This window comes from Numenius arquata, chromosome 5 (genome assembly GCF_964106895.1).
Source record: "Numenius arquata chromosome 5, bNumArq3.hap1.1, whole genome shotgun sequence".
Lineage (NCBI taxonomy): Eukaryota > Metazoa > Chordata > Aves > Charadriiformes > Scolopacidae > Numenius > Numenius arquata.
Genome location: NC_133580.1, coordinates 54,237,459 through 54,255,205, shown reverse-complemented (window position 1 = coordinate 54,255,205; position 17,747 = coordinate 54,237,459).

The following is a 17,747-nucleotide window of genomic DNA, read 5'->3' as shown; positions in this document are numbered from 1 at the left end:
TGGTTTTTGCAAGTTCTGTAGACATTTGTAAGAATATCCCAGTGCATGTTTTACACTAGGATCAAGTAACAAGGAAGTTAGGGTAGCTGTGGTTAAAGGTCTTGCTTACTCCTCTGATTCTCAGCTTAAAAAGCACAGCAGAAACATAGGAAAACAAAACCAAGTATTTCCAGGAGCTGAGCTGTGCCTGGTGGAAGCACCATCCACTTCGCAGCCTTTGCTGGGATTACTCTGTGAGTCAGCAGGAAGCACAGGGCCTTTCCCTGGATTGCGAAGGGTCAGTTAGAGACACGGAGGCCTCTAACTTGTTACATGCCATCCACTCAAATACCCTGCTGTGGGACAAGGTCTGTACTAGCTCTCCTTTGTGTCCCATGTGTGAGGGTGATGGCGGCAGCCCTTGTCCCCCTGTGCATTAATTGCCACTTGCCAAGCCAAGCGCAGCTCCTGGAGCTAGACACCACCCAGATTTTCATCTGATGGTCCACAACCAGTTTACTAAACGGATCCATACCTCTGTACGGGAGGGCAGTGGAGACCCACAGGCTTGTAACTGAGGTGTAAATGAAACTCAGGTATTCAAGCCCCATCCACTGCTCTCCACATTACTCAGCCCCACTCACACTGGTGCAAAACCAGTAGACCTTGCAGGGAACAAGCAATGCAATTGGCATCACAGCATCTCTTTTTAACCAAGACTGTTAGAAACAAGATTTACTGTAGCTTTTTTCCTTTGCCCTAGAAGCTTGCACTATCATAAATTTTAAAATAATAAATTTTATTTGCCACAAAAGGAATGCAGAGGACAAAGATTTTTCATTTACATGAACATTTGGAGAGTTTTCAGAGCAAACACAAAATCCAATTTCCTTCTAGTTTTTCAGCTACAAAAAAACCTCCAAACCCAAAACGAGGGATACCAAGGGCTGACAGCCAATGGAAGGAATTACAGCAGTCCCAGTGTAAGAAGAACAAGAGGTACTGCCCACCTTGCTGATACAGGAACAACAGCCCCAGGCTTGCACCCAAACTCACACTCTACCTGTGCCATAGGGACAAGGGCTTGCGCTCTAGGTGTTTTAGGTGTCTAGAGAAGCTCCTGGGCATCCTGGGCAGTGGCTGCTGCACAAATCCTGTCCTTCTGGCAGGTAACTTGCTCGCACCAAAATAAAAGCCTTTTCAGAATGATTTCATCCCATCAGTTTTCCTACCTGGTTCTATTTCTGACAATTTTGTGGCTTTCTCTAGTCCTTTCCTTTTTTGGTATATATGCTTTTTTAAAAAATAATCTGTTTTCTGGTGCATTATTCTGAACCGTAGCCTTCTAGACATCATATTTCCTTTTTCTAAACCTCCTGACACTGCTTACTGCTCCTGTTTATGCCTAATGCTGTCAGCTGCACAGTAATTACATCAGAAATGTGCTGGTTTCATGAACACGTGTGGAAATCATGTCATTCTGTGTGTGCCACTCACATAGTAATTAAAATTTTGCAGTTTTCCTCCAGCAGATGATGGGACTCCTTTCTTTCTTGGACAAAACATCTTTTTTTTTTGGTTGTTGTTTTTGTAAGTGCCCCTTGTATATTAGGATCATTTTTGAATAACTGCATGAGAAGTGAAAAGTGCCAAGCACCACAAAGATAGGAAAAGGCAGACAGAAAACTTGCAGAGATTAGCAGAGCTCTGGAAGGTTTCCAGAGCAAAGCTGGGAGCTTGGTCACTCATAGAAGAGGTGACAAAGGTGAGTGGTGGAGAGGAAGGTTGTTTTTCCTGTAGGGCTGCCTTCCTGTGTTGACTTTCACATGCACACATGGGATGATTGAGCCCTGGCTTACTGTGTCTCTCTGAAATGCGGCGGTGTGCCAGCAAACTGCCCTGATGCTCTGCCTGGTCCTGGGGCTGCCGCTCCAGTTCTGCATGCACTGGAGAGCTCTATAGGTGCCCATAGTACAAATAAAGGCACCTCAGAGCCATGGGTGGTAGGAGGTGACAGTCCCTGGCCTTATATTGTCCCCTGTTGCATTGTAGACATCTGTAGCACCGCAAAGGGGCCTGGCCTCCCCAGGCAGCCCTCAGCGGGGTGGCTTGGAGTGGGAGAGAGGTGGCTGGGGGACCACTGCAGGTGGTAGAAAGCCTCCCCATTTACAAACAAACCCTGGGCACCCTACACAGGGTATAAACCATGATGCTGAAATGCTGCCTAGCACAAGCATTGTACGTTAACAGAGGGAAACTATAAAGCACCTTCAGAGAGAAACAACCTGGACAGGTGATGGCCACAGATATGCCCTGTATCAAAAAATAAGTTGGAGTGATCCTGACTTTCCCTCTTGATTCAAATTCTCTAATACACTGTTTACAAAGGAATGATGAAAGAAGTAATTTAAGAGGCTCTGAACTGTTCACCACTGACTGAAGTCCAGCATTGCTGCTGGGGCCACCACAAGAATGAAAGGAAACAAGCCCAACTTGCCCTTGTCCCTACTTTAGGAGTACATATGCCTAAGCAGGGATGGGGTGAGATGGCAGCATCTGTCCGTTGGCCTTCAAACCACCCCAGGCTGCTTCCTGAGCCTCCTGTGCCTTGGTGGGCTGCCCTCTGACTGCCCTTCCTGTCTTCCCAAGCTGTGCACAGGCTTCACCTCCCCAGCCTAGTCACTGGCCACACAGGCTGTCCTCAATGCCATGGGAGAAGAAGAGAAGCAGAGAGACAGTGTCTTCGGGGCTGTTGGCTGGTCTCCACTTCTCCATCCCAGGTGCCGGATACACTGAACTGAGGCAGGAGGAATAAGGGGAAACCTGTCGGAGGGGAGAGCAGCTGGAGTGGGAATGGGCATGGAGACCCCTCCATAGTGGCTGCAGGCTTGACAGGACACCTTGGAGGAGGCCACCTGAAAGATATTGTTGACTCTCATCTCATTATACCCCAAGATGTGACCTAGTGGGAGCTAATAAATAGTGGGAAGCTATAAGAAGTACAGAAGCAGAAAAAATGAGTGATGGGAGGGGAAAAGTGTTTTGTAACACTCCCCCTTTCTGTAGAGGGGAAAAGAGTGCAGCAAAAAACCCGAATGGCAGGAATGAACAACAGGGAGAATTAAGTTGGGAGAGATGGAGGGGGCACAGCAAAACTCTCTGCAGTTGACTGATGGTTGCTGGTTACCCTGCAACATCCCAAGGACCAGACCCAGGGCCAGCGTCTGGGAGTCCAGCAGCCAAGAGACACACTGGGAGTCCTGACAGTTGGCACCATCTCCTAGTGATATGCCAGGCAATGTCAATGCCAGAAACCCAGCATAACTACTGAGAGAGAAATAATCATCCCTCTCCCTGGGTGAAGGGAGAAGCAGCAACTGTAAGTCATGTAGAGAAAATTCACCTTATCATCAGTTGTCACAGAAGAGTCCCCAGGCACTGTTGAAGAAAACGTAGCTGGAGAGAGGCAGCTTGTGTCAAAAAGCCCAGCAAAAGCAAAAGAAATGAGCCGAGAAAAGCTTGCTTGTGATGTGGTGGGCAGAAGATTGAAGGCTTTGCTTATTTTGGGTGACTAGCTTGGCTGGTAGCTCTGCAGACTGAGTGGAAGTGCACTACAACAGGCACCACTGTGTCTAACTGGGATGAGCGTTTGACAAGTCTGCAACACCAGGACACTAGTAACAGGCTGGCTGCTAATTTAATTTGTTCACTGGTGGTGGGTACATGGGTTTCCCGTGTATTTACTTGTGTTTGCATGCAGTCATAAGGAGATCTACAAGCTGTGAACATCTGCAGTTTTGAATTACTTTTACAGCTACAGGAGGATTTTCAGATTAGTGTTACCTGAAACTTGGCAGATTAAGGATTTTCTGCTCAGAAACCTTCCTGGGTATTTGGAAGGGAGGTGCACAGCAGGGTGGAAGAAGTGCTCCTTTCCTGGACTGCCCGCATTCCCGCATGTACAGCTCTCCATCTTGAGTGATCCTGCTGATTTTGGAGGAGCTTTTATTTCACCCCTGAAGCTAGAGGATCTACAAAGCTCACTGAAGCCCTGATGTCTCCAAAGACTTTGTACCTCATGCTCTTTTAGTGATCTGAGGGCAGCCCCCTCTCAAACTAAGTCCACCCACTTGCCCCTGGAGTGGGTCATATTGATTTTCTCCAGCTGGTATAACCACAAAAGTGGACAGTATCCATGGAGAAATATCCACGGGCCTACTGTGGATGGGGAGATGGTGGCTAAGTTTGCCTTAGCACAAAGTGGTAAATTTGGCCCATTTCTGGCCATCTCCTCAGGACCGGAGAGGTAACCCTCAAGTCTGTTATCTTTTCTTATTGTAATGGCTTTTGATCTGGTAACATGAGGTAGCACTGAGACTTTGTGCCGGGAAAATTGATAACAATATCCTCTCCTCTTCTGTGCTGCTGCTGGAATTGTTCAGTGGCTGAAATAAGTCCTTTGATTATTGTTTCCTATTGTTTGACGGTACTGGATTGATAAGGTATATTGAAGTCAGTGGAGTAAACCAATTCATACCAACTAATGATGAGGTATGCTATTGTTCTGGGATAATTTGCACCACGATAATTTCCAAGGCATTTGGACGCAATGTTTAATTAATTCTGGCGAGTGATTTAAACTCCAGTCAATTGCTGCTAACCTGAGATAGGGCTATTTGTATAATTTCAGTATAATTGTCTTCTCCCCTGCATTAATTAACACATGACAGCATTACGCTGACAGCTTCTTAACACTTTTCTAACATTTCTTCCAAATCTCTCTCTCTTGCATCCCTCTGGAAAACATGTCAAAAAAAAAAAAAAAGTACTTTTTTTGAAAGCCCTTCATTTTTTACCATTCCATTTTGCTCTATGCCAAGGCCAGTTGGTCCCTGCCTTGCTGAAAGATTGATGAAGAAGGAATGGGGTCAGCCTACAAATTCATCGTGAGATCCAGAAGCCACAAACACTGCTAATAGTGACAGGCCTTGGGAGTTGGGAAGAGCCTAGGGCAAGGCATCCATTTGGACGAGAAGTAACTGCACAGGGCAATTAGGGAATTTACTTTTTTTGTGTAGTATTGAAGTAGTTCATGCTCTGCTGCTATAAGGACACCACATGTTTCATAGTCTATCAAGAGTTAATATAGCTGTAATTGCTGGAAAACATCTTACAGTCTGTGGGTTTGTTTCTCATCATCTTCGTCTCTGCCTCTATATTTCAGCAATAACTTTTTCATGAATTACTGTAAGTATTACTGCACTTCCCAAACATCTCTACAGCAGTTCATCTGAATTCCTATAGACATTTTGTCAACCATTTTTAGCAAAGGCTTCTGTCTTCTGTATGATGCAGAGACCCATCTTCACCTCAGCAGGGAATGACTGTGAGTCCTCTTGACCCCACATTCTCCATCTCACAGCATAGGTCAGATACATCCCACCAAGCCTTAGATGTCCAAGTTAGATGCTTACCCTGTCTTTGTTCCCTCTGTAGTCATTGGAGCCTCCTCATGAGTAGTTATTTCACCTGATTTATCTCCTTATAGTTAGTTTAGATGCTTGCTACCAAAAGTTAATCTAGGAATAATCTAGTCCAGAATATGTCCATAGGTTTTACTACTTGGTCTTTTAGACTGCTTTCCTCCATCTAATCGTTAAGTCGCTGCTGCAGCTGATACAAACAGCCCTCCAGAGATCACCTGGCTCATCCCCTGCCACAAAAACAGAACCTGTCCTTAAATCATAACTCTGCCACCGCAAAAATCTCTGCAATGTGATTTTGAAGAGGTAGATGTAGGCTTTGGAAGAGGTTGTTCACAATTCACTGCTCAGCAATATCTCACAATTGACTGTTGTGGCTTTGAAACTCAGCCACAACTGCATGCTCGCATCTGAAATGAGCAGCAGCTTCCCAAGCCTGGGCTGTGCAGCAGTTGTTGCTCCAACACCCCTTCACCTCGCAGTCCTTTGGCTGGCACACAATTTTCTGAGTCACTGGTACTTGTGCTTCTTGCCCTTGCACGGTGATTATCATTTCTCAAATCATCAGTAGTCCTTCCTCTCCTGCTGCCTCTATGTCTTAAAATAGCCAGTAGAGCTCTGCACCCTGCAGAGAGGATGACTTTGCTCTTAAGCTATTTCCATGGCGTGCAGGTAAAGAAATACAGTAACGAGTCTCTAAATAGGAATTCTCACAATAACCTTTTCAGGTTACTGTATTTCTTTCTGTGTATTGTGGTGTGGAGGTAAGCGTGCTCCTCTGATATATATCAAGCTTTGACCAACTTGGTTAAAAACAACCATGATGCTCTGGCCTTACTGTCTCCTGGCCAATGGCTTGGCCTTCATTGAGCTCAGCTCCTGAGTCACCAGGTATTCAGAGTTTCTGTAAAAATTAAGAACCACTTGAAATGAGCTGTTTAAGCCTTGTTTAAACTTGCACAAAATAACACTAACAGGGACAGTCAAAAGATCTTATTTGTTTGAAAATTTTAAAGAGACCATCTTGTGCCTGGAGGTATTCAGTATAAATTACACAAAGCGAGAAGGTTTGACTAGCTATTCCCCAAGCGTTACTTCATAGAACAACATTTCTGTTTACCCTAACACACCGGTATTTTTGAATGCAATACATTGTAGCATTTTGCCCCTTCTGATGTGGTTCCTAAAATGCTAATACCTTGTAGACAAGCTGCAGGTCACTTTGCATCTCGTCTCACTAAATTCTCACCCCATTATGCTCTTGCAGGCCAGCAAATGTATTTGGAGTGCTTGAAAGTTAATCGTCAAAAATATTTTCACAGGGCTCTACAAACAATATTCATTAAAATACCCTCGGTATTCTGTGTAAAGAAATGGCCTATAACAGACATCCACCCTTGTAAAGCTGTTGCGGAAAAAAGAATAGACATGCATAAAGAATGTTTCTGATAGAGGAAAAAATAACTAAGTAGATGAGTATCTGGGAAGTACAGCCTTGTTATTAAAACACAGGGCTGGGAGACGGATGTCCACACTGTATTTCCAGCCTGCCACAGATTTCCCATATGACAGTAGACAAATTGCTTGCAGCGTATTTTTAAAACTGGCCTGCAATTTTTGGGTGACACTTTCTGAAGACTGGCACTTCCTTTTGGCTCAGAGGCACGAATGCTGCTTTTAATCTTGAAATCCTGAGTCTGAGGCTGTATTACCTTTGCCTGTACCTCTCTGAAAGATGAGTCTCTGGAGTGAGCCTGGGCACAGCATGCCCAGCCTCCTGCCCACCACCAGCCACGTGGCCGAGTCCAGGCTGCTGCTGACAGCCTGCCCGGGTGGCTCTGCCAGGAGGGTTTAAACGTATTCCTGCTCTGTCTGTCTGGACCTGTCAAAACAGATCTGTTGGTTTTACTCCATGTTTAACTAGCCCGATCCAGCTGACGCTGCTGAGCACCAAGGCTCAGAGCTCCAGCACAGTATCTCCCCAGCTCACACACATGCAATAGCAAAGGCTCCAACATGATTAGTTTGCAGGGAAAGACCTCAATAGTGGTAATCCTAAACTGAGGTCATTCTGCTGTAGGCTTTGATCATATCAAGTGGTTAAAAATGAAATAACCAGTCATTGGTGTCATAAACTGGACAATGAAATTTAGAGATGATTTCCAACCTTGGTCTGTGTCTCAGTTCCCTCACTGGTGCAAGGGGGTTGGTCTCACTAATAAACTCACAGCCTGTAACAAAAACCACTAATATTTGTGAAGCACCCAAATACCAAAGAGTTCTAGAGACATGCCCAGGACAAAGTGAGTCATTTTATATTCAGAGCAGGGTTTAAAGATGGGCATTAAATAAGACACAGGACCCTTCCACTGAACAATAAGGATAGAAGAGATTATTGATTAGCTGCTCACTAATTGAGCATCATCCTTTCTGGGTGCTAAATGGGACAGGGGACTAGAGGAAACAATGTGTGCAATTACAGTCTGTCTTCAAATGCATATGCATGGAGGGGCCTGAATTAACATTGCACAAACAATATTAGTGCTGACATTTCCTGGATGTTGAATGCTAAGTTTCCAAGTACTTTTCTAACGTACTGTGTTGGACAGCAGTTTCTCTCTTCTAGTCTTGTACTCTGCAGCATTATTTGGACTAAAGGAAATGGAAACAGAATAGAGATAGCAAATGCTTCCTCCTATTCTCAAATAGAAATTCTCCTCCAGTTTACACTGGTGGGAAATACAGCATCAAACACAAGAATGGAGCCCTTGGCATCAACACTGAGAAGCCAAGAACTGGGGTCTCCCAAAATCACAGTTCTTAATTGGGGTTGGGGTTTGACTCTGCCTTTGTTTTCCTAGTTACACAATAACAACGCAGAATCCATTTTCTCAAGGGATTTTCAAGGCCTCAATAAAGGTCTGGTGACATCATTCATTAAGAACCTGGGAAGAGCAGCTTTGCAGTTTGCAGCTGAACACCTGGTTTCTTAACTCCCACTCAATCATAATTACCATTGTCTAACTGGTCACATTACCCCCCAGTGCATGCAGCTCTGCACACACATGCCAGAATATGAAAGGGCAGAACAACTCATAGTGCAAGGATCTGGTTTTGCCACGAGCAGGAAAATCCCTCTTAGACAACACTCTTACATGGTGCCATTCACCACAGTCAAGGAAAAAAATTAATGCACTGGTGTCAGATATTTATATATTTCAACTCAAAAATACCCTCCAGGAACAGCAGGAGAGAAAAGAAGTGAGAAGGCAACAACCTAAGAAAAGAAGAGATCATTTATAAGAGATGGGCAGTTCATATATCTGTAAGAATGAATAGACCCAGTCAAATGGTCCCTGTGATACAGCACAATAGTCTATTGTCTTGACGCCTATAAATCAGCCTCTCGCAGCCTGTGCTTTGAGAGCCAGATGTTCATTATTAAACACTGTCCTGGGCTCCTTCTTGCATTTCCTTGCCAGCCCTGTTCTGCTGCTGCTGCTACCTGGATAAAGCCGTGGCGATGACTGATCCTGGAAGGGCACTTTAGGAATCACCTGCCCAGCAGCAGTTTTCTCAGCTCTGCGCTGCATTACATTGCGCTGCATTAAATTCTGATTCCCACTGATGCCCATCAGAGTGTACCAAGCCCAAGCAGTGCTCACACATGCTGCCAGGACGGAGCTCTCCTTCCTGCATTTGCTTTGACAGACAGGTCTGTTCAGCAAGATCTAGGTTCTTGCCTCAGTTGATAGGAATGCCTCCTCCTAGATTGCAGTAAGATCATGGCTTGCAGGCTTCTCTTTAATATACTGGGAACCTAAGAAACCTGATTGGGGAATTACCAGCTGAGAGCCATACTCTGATGAGCACAAGAAGGTTATGATTTTAAAGCATTTTCCTGCTTGACTGGTGTGCAGAATTGTAAAGATGTAAATGGTTTGATGTGCTACCGAATGTGCAAAACGATTTAAAGCCAGGAAGAAATTTTCCCCAAGTGTAGGATGTAGAACTTCCCCACTGCCCATCTGCAGTACAGCTGCAGCGTGCAGCTAAGCATGGTAAGGGAGTTTTATTTACACCTGGACTCAGCAGGCAGAGTTTGAATTTGAACTTCCCAAAGGCCACAGTCTGTTGAAGAAAATGTAGTGCTGTTCATGAAGCTGGGCTGTTGATCATGGCCAGCTTTTAAGATTTCCCTTCCCCTGAAGGGTGTTAGGTACTGTGATCCTTCCCCTTTCAGGGTGCCAAGGTTAAAAATGTCTCTAAGAATCCCTCACTGAATCAGAGTAACCTGGGATGTAAAAATGGCAAATGCAAGCAGTTTTAGGCACACATGCTATTTGTTTACTTTCAGTGTTTTACTCAGCTTGGGCAATGAGCAGAGAACAATTCATTTCTCTTGGCTCCAAGTCAGCCTCTTCCTCTGCTGGCAGAGGGAGGTGGTGTTTGCATTAAAAGGCACAATGTAAAACTTTGGCTAGAAGAGCCAGGGCTGGTAACCCAGAGGAGGGCAATAACTTATTTAAATAAGTATTTATCCCCAAAACTGTCTACCTGCCCTTAGAGAGAGTGAATTTTTTGCCAGTGCCCTCTGTAGGAGAGATCTGGAGGGTGACAGGGTAATGCAAGTAAGTCCTCAAAAGGTCCTGCGGTCATACCTGTACACAGGCAGTACCTTCAACTGTTCCTAATAGATGGCTTTTGCTCAAAAAATCCAGTCCTGGGGAGGTAACAGCCTTCCCAAGCAGCCTGCTGCAGTGTTGGAAAAGCCAGGTTAGGATGTCATTATCCTGTCCCCAGAGACTGCTTTTTTCTCCTCCCCTTTGCAGCTCTGACATAGTCCATGTCTGCTCACTGGGTTGCTGGACTTAAAAGTTTCTTGTTCGGTGATCTATGTCTTGCGTAAAAATAAACAACGCTTTTCCTCTGACCCCTTGCTGTTTCTTCCCCCCGTCACAGGGCAGAAGGCTGGATTCAGGTGGGATCACTTGGGCGGGAGAAATCGTGTCTGTGCTGCCAGACACCCTCGAGCACATCACAGTCCCGCCAGGCTCTTATTCAATGGTGCTTTACAAAAAGGTGCACAGAGGAAAAATTAAAGCCCCAAGGGAAGTGGCATAAGCTGGTGGCAGACATATGTCTCTCCTTGCTGGGTCCCCATCAAAAATAAAAAGTCAAAATCCTCATGCAGGCAGCCTTTGGCTGAAGGTGAGCATTAATAGAATGAAATCTGGCCGCACAGAGCATCTGTGGCAGCATGTGAAAAATTGTGATTTACCAAGCAAGAGAAATAGAAAACAAATTTCATGCTGCAGATAAGGATAGACTGAAACAAAAAGCTGTTTGAGTGCAGAGATCAGAAGCTTTGAAGATCTGATATTATTAAAGAAAGATGGTCCATTTGGGAGTAACTGTCTAATTTAAATGATTAATAATGAAGAAAGCACTAGTTATAATATATGGGAGGGAATACATCCATCCTTTTAATCATAACAAGATAGATGATTTTCTCAAAATTCATGCCACTTTTGGCTGTATCTGAGGAAGAACTGGGGATTGCTCCAGAGCATATGGACCAAGTGTGCGCTCCAATGCACATCCTCTTGTGAACATGCCACGGGCTATGATTAAGTGTCTAAAAGCATTTGCGAACAGAAAAATGATATGTGTCTGATGTGGCTGTGTCCTACTGCTTCTACTTTGAAAAAGGATTTGCAAAGTAATACCGGTGCTGTGCGGCTTACCCGCATGGTTTCTAATGTAACGCATCACTTACATTTCCATCTTTTTTGAGTCCTCAGTTGTTCAAAGGCAAACATGTGGGTCTGTGGGGGTTTCCCTCCCTGTGTTCAATGGCATTTTCCATGGTACAGCATAACACCTGGATTAATTCAAAAGCACCTGCAGAGAGACATTCCAGGAATCTCACACAGAAAGGCCTCTATACCTAGAACAAGCTGGAAAGTGGCTTTCCCAAATCCAGGACCTGCTCTCCCACCTAGGGTGCAGTCCTGGAAGTGAGAAAGAAGCAAAGCCAGCACTTCAGGGATGAGAAAGGAAACAGAGGAAAACCAACAAATCAGCCAAATGAAGCAGGAAAGGAAAAAAGTGCTTCTAGGGGCAGCACCCCAGAGAAAATACCAGCTTTGAACTAAATCCCTTGCTCCTCCTGGAGCCCAAAGCAGAGCAGCGTGGCTGCCAAGCTACCAGGCCCCTCTCCAGGGCACTGCTGGGCTGGTTTTGGACACCTCAAGCCCTCTCAGCACCTCCACTTTCCCTGGAGAGGCTGATCCTCCGGCTGCTGATCCTAGTGCTGTGTTCAGAGCTCTCCTCCATATTGTACAGCCTATGTCTATCCTTAATTCTTCTTCTGATGCTTCTCTACATACTTCCACAGTCCGCTCTGACTGCCAAACCTCTCCAGTTCCTACGCTTGGCAGTGTATCACCACCCCTCCCCACCAAAGTTCACGAACTACATACATTTCAGTCTTTTGGTATTTCCTAGAGAAATTGGTCCCTTCAGGCCTGTTTTTGTTGGCACTTGCCTCTGTGTTTCTCACCTACTGCTGAGCAGACACATGTGCTGCAGGTTTAAGAGCAGCAAAGCCCTGAGAAAGGAAGGACTGCCGGTGTCCCCTGCCGTGCTGCCGAATGCCCTGGGCTGGAGGTGGTAATACTAGAAGGAAGTGGGAAGCTGGCTGCTCAGTCTGCTGAAGTTTGGTGTGGTGAGGGGAATCCCCCCTGCTGGCATGTTTTTCCTTAGGGTTTGCCACAGTCCCAGGGCTGGGACGGCTGACGGGTTTCAGCCCTGGTTGTGAGAGGTTTTGCAGGAGGTAGAGGGACTAGGGGAGAAGAGGCCAGTCCTGGCTTGCCCAGGATGGGGTGAGGAATTGGGAAAGGCCCATCTGCCCCAGCAGTGCCAAGCCTGGCACCTGGGAAATGTGCCTGAGGAACTTGGTATTAACTGGGGAGGTGGATCTCCTGAGCAACGTGCCAACAATGTGCCTTGTAGCAAAGCCTGCAGACTCTCCTTGGCAGTATAGCAGAGGAAAAAGCAGAAGGTAATAGTGAGTATGTCAGGAGTTGGGAAACACTAGTATGTTTGCATTCACATAGGAAATGGTCAAAAAAAATCTCAGAGGAAAGCATTTGTTCCTTGCTTTCTTGTCTTTCACTCCCCACCTACTGCTTCTGCCTGCTTCCTGGTGGCTGAGAAGCCCGCTGGATGCTGTTCAGGGCTATAAATGCCTCCCAGCCTCAAAAAGTGACTTTTCACAACTATCTTTAGACCTGCTCTCATCAGAGACAAAGCCAGAGTCATCTCCCAGCGCTGGGTAAACAAATCCCCTCCACTTCTTGAAGGCCGTGTTGCTCTAGTCAGCATCAGGTCTCAGCATCGCATTTTCCAGAGCTGCCACCCTGGGACTCAGCATGTGGCTGCCTAAAGTCTGTAAGACACAGCAAGGGAGGAACGGGACCAAGATCTGGGTGATGTTATGGGTGATGCGAGTTCCCTCCTGGATCTGCCACTGGCCCAGTCTATGATCTTGCTTATGTTACTTTGTCATTTAGCTTTTCCAGCTGCCTTTTTATTAATTAAATTTGGGGGGCTGAGAATTGTCTGAGGCTCTATCTGTACAATCAGCAGTACACTAGGACCCCACTAGAGAGTCAGGACTCTTGCTGCACATTTACCTCTACAACAGTGTAGAAAAAATGGATCTCCACAGACTGACACATGCAAACATATATGTGCAAATAAAAAGACACACAATCCACAGGCATGAAGATGGAAGGGAAACACCACTAGATAGCTAAGCACGGGTTTCTGGAAGTTCCCTCTTAGGCAATGAAAAGCTGTTGGGAGTTCCCCATCAGGCAGCCTAGAGGTTTTCTCTCTTTGAAACTCCTTGCAGGGTGCTACAAGAGGAGCCACTTTGCTGGAATGAGCAAAGAGCTATTTCACTTGAAAAGGCCCATTGTAAAATGAACAACCCCATTTTGGAAAGTCATTCGCAACCAAGTAGTAACGAAATTTTCGAGTGTCCTTGTGAATGTATTTCTGCCTGCCAGCTCTCTTAATAAACTTGGTGTCACGTTGGTGGCAGTCAAAAGGCAAATTCGGAACCTCAAAGCTCAGACAAGAAATTGGAAGAAAACCTGGATGTTTTGTAATGATACCTCTTTGTTGAACTATATATAGAAAGAGTATACACAACCCATATCACAACCCATGTGCACTGGTTGGCTGTTAGAGCACTAACATAAGCTATCTGTGCTTGCAGCTTGAGACCGTTTGAGAAGATGAGTATGCAAAGGAAGCGCCGGTCCAAGGGCAGAGTCCTGGGGGCCCAGTGCCTCTGGGCAGATGTCCAGGTGCTGGCACAGAGCAGTTACCTGGGGCAAATCAGGCTCTGCCATCTGCCACAAAGAGCTGCAGAGCTGAGCTGGAGGACGAGGGAAGAAGAGACCAGAAGGACTCTTCTGCAGGCCCTGGGGAGATCAGGTAAGCTGCAGAAACCATTTGAAACTCATTTTTTTTCTGGGACGTCTGAAAAGAAGAACAGAGTGTCTTTGAGGGTCACAGGAGGAACAGGAGAAAGCACTGGAACAAGCCCAGCCCAAACCATGACAGACTGATATCTTCATTAGGGTCAGTGCCCCCTAGAAAAAGGATCATAGCACCCACTTGTCTCAGAACAAACATTTCAGGGCAGCTGCAGATTCAGACTTGGGCTCTCTTGCAAAGATGTACTTTGCTGCTCTGCCAACCATCCTTTTTAGGGGAAACTCAGTTTCTACAGACATAATGATCCTTTTTTTGCTGAAAGGTTAGAACAGTTCCCAAGCACAGTAAGCTCTGCCAGCAAGATGACTTGTCTGCCACCCTAGGTATGTCTGCATGAGGGCTTCTGTTATCAAAAAGGAAAAGCAAAGCCCTCCCAATGCTGTGATACTGCCAGACATTTCTGGACTTGATCTGTTCTGATATGGGCACAGCAGCCTTTCTCAGAGCAAGCTTACGGCTGGGTTTTGGGTTGGTGTAATTGCTGTGCAAGAGAAGGCTCTGTATGAGCCAAGGGGTGAGTGGCTGTGACATCCATGCATCAGGCGCAGGAACCGCATCACTTGTGCTAAACTAGGTTGTCCCTGATTGCCAACCTGGGCCCAAACACCTCCCCTTGTGTGCTTAGTCCTCTATTAGGATAAAAGTGTCTGAGAGCTGTGCCCGTATGTTTCCCTGCCATATGGGATTAGCTACACTGGTATAAAATAGCTTTATATCAGGCTAATTTCCTCCATTCTGCCTTTTAAAGTAGTTAAAGCAGTAGACTTCTGTGCAAAGGCAAGACTTGACATTCTTTTCATGCTTGGAAGGTTTTATTCACAGCTATAAAGGCCAGACATTTTATCTTTTCTTCCCTTTGTTTAATGAAAGTCTGAGTCCCAGAGAAGAATCTCAGCAGCTTCAGAACTGTGCTTGCATGGGGACCTGAGAAACAGAAGCTTTTCATCTTATGGATCAGCTAGGAATCATGTGAGAGGAATCTTTGTTCATTAAAATTGGTTTGTCTTGTCCCCGCAGCTCTCAGTGGCTGGCAGCTGACTGTGCATGGCAATTTTTTTATTCATGAGCTAATACCAGAAACTGCCTCTGAGCAAAATCTAAGGTTGGGCACAGCCTCGAGGCACATCACAGCATTCTTCCACCCACTCCAGTTTTCCCACTGTAGCCATCACTCCTACACCCAGATTTGGGTCCAGCACTACTACAGACACAGATCTGGTTGGAATAAACCTAGCTGAGGGCTAGACCCTCTGCTGCTAGGAGTCCAGTTGGCCAACCGCAGTTCGTGGGGTTGTGGTATTTTTTGCTGCTAATAGTTGTTACGCCCATCAGTTTGGATCAATTCCCTCTCCTTTCCTTTTGCTTTTTGAGAATCTGCAGTGTCCACATTGGCTGCCACTGTTTTGCTCTGGAGCCTTGTCAGTCTGAAAGAACAAGGCAAGAAAGAGTCTTTTTAATTAGCTGGACTTCAACTATATTTCTGATTTTTTGTGATGAGAAAAATGAGTTTCCTCTGGTGACCTTTCAGAGAGCTGGGCTGCGTGAAACCAGAGCAGACCAGAAGAGCAGGTCTGAATATGCTTGGAATAAATAGCCAAGACCAAGAGGGAGATCTTGAACGGGGAGGACTGGAAGGAGCACTGCTGGAGCTGCCAGCACAGGCGAGCACAGCAGAGAAGATGTGGGCCCTCTGTGGTGGAGGGTGGAGTTGAAATCAATAAATGATGACAAGTAGGAGCAGCCAGCAGTGGAAAGGGAAAGCCAGAGGGAGCAGCAAGAAGAAAACGTCCAGCAGACTTGGCTAGGGAAGGAGTGGCCCCTAAGCGAGTGGCTCTGGGAGAGGCCAGCAGGATGGGCAGGGCACCTCTGTCCCACAGCCTGCCCTGCAATGGGTGCTAAAGCCTGGAAAGTCTCAGTCTTCTGGACTCCACAAAGTCAAATCACCACTCAGCGTCCCCGGTGAGGAGCTGCTGCATTGGAGCTGCTCACAAGGAGGGGTAGCTGTGGTAGCTATTTCTCCTTCTCTCTCCTACACCCGCTCTGCCACCCCCACTGCAGTAAAACAGCATTTTGGCAGGCCCCTTTGTTCAGTTGTAAGGGGGGAAGATGAGCTGGCTCATTCCCTGTCCCACTCACCTTCCCAGCAGGGATGTGGCCAGGTCTGCTTGGGGTTGAGCATGGAGCCCTACAGGAGTGGGCCAGCCCAGCTGCAGCCCAGGGCAAGGTGACACTTCCATACTGAGGACACCCTTGAAGCCACAACGCCTATTTCCAAATCTCTGACTATGTGAAGGCAGCCTGGGAGTTGGAGTGGGGAACGTGCACTTAGGCTTAGGGCAGCCCAGGTATTCTGGATCTGTTTTGTCATTTTCAAAAGGACCTTCCCTCTTGATTACCTCCTAATTTTGTGACAGATTACATGGTGGACCCAGGATGCTGTGACCTGTTGAATGAATTTACAAGCTTGTGCCCTCTGAATGATGATATTTGTTTCCTAAAACAAAGTAGCATTTAGTGACAAGTACAGAAGATTGGCTATTTCAGAAGCTGTTAAAACTTGCTCTGTGTTTATGTGTGAAGTCAATGGAGTTGTTTATACTCAGGCCAGATTTGAATTGACCTACCAAGTCTAAGTTGGCCAGTATAACCAGAAATCTTGACAGCTCCTTAAGGAAATATAACCACACAATGGTACTATGAAATCACAGAAGTTCATTCAAAAGAGATGACCGCTGAAAAGCAGCAACTGGAACAATAAAGCACTAACTAAGAAAATGTGCTGTCACAGTCTCCCATAGAGCTAGCTAGAAAAACCTTATAAAAGCCTGCTAACGTGTTGGATGAAAGGAGACACAGAAGAAAGTTCAGACTACAGTGGACATGCTAAATATAGAGGGAAGAAAAGATGAGATGTTCCTAGACCAAGCTAGGTAGCTAAGCAACTAACCTACAAAGTGCCAAGCACAATTACCCCCAAATTCCTCCAAGAACTGAAATGAACTGTTATAGCTGATATAAATCCTGAGTCATTGAGCAAAATCTCTGATAAAAAGAAGAGATGGAAAGAGAAAATGCCCACTAGCAAGTCTTTTGTATAAGTACATCAAAACCATAATATATAATGAATCAGGTAAGGAGAAAAATCCATGATACATCCAAGGAAAGAAATAATGGAGATGAACTCTAAAACGACTTGTGTAAAAGCCCAGGTAAATAAATTTTCTGGTCATATAACCATTCTCCAGAAAACACAAGGAAAGGATTATAAAAGCCCTTTTTGAAAACCAGATCAATCCGTTACCTCAGGAGAATACTTAAAACAGTCTCTATGGTCTTTTGTGGAAAGAAAGAAAAAGTTGTATGAGATAATTGCAATTTTTCTTTATTTCTTCAGACTCCAAAATATCTTCTTTAAAAGGCAGGTTTTAGCACATTTTTAGCATATGCTTCCCCTCTAGCACTCCTCTTCCTCAAAGCACTGCCTGCAGGTCACTGTGTCACAGCGTGCCATGGCACACCTAGGTTGTGTGTTAATCCACAGCCTGCCCGTTTGTCCCAAGAAGTGGGGAGAGCAGGACACAAGAGGAAGGCTGAGTTACCATCTTTCAAGGCTGAAATTTGGCAGTCTCAGCTACAGCACTGACAGCATCTCCTGTGCTGACCAAATGTGACACTGGCTGCAAATTTTTTATTAAAAGATGCTGCTATAAG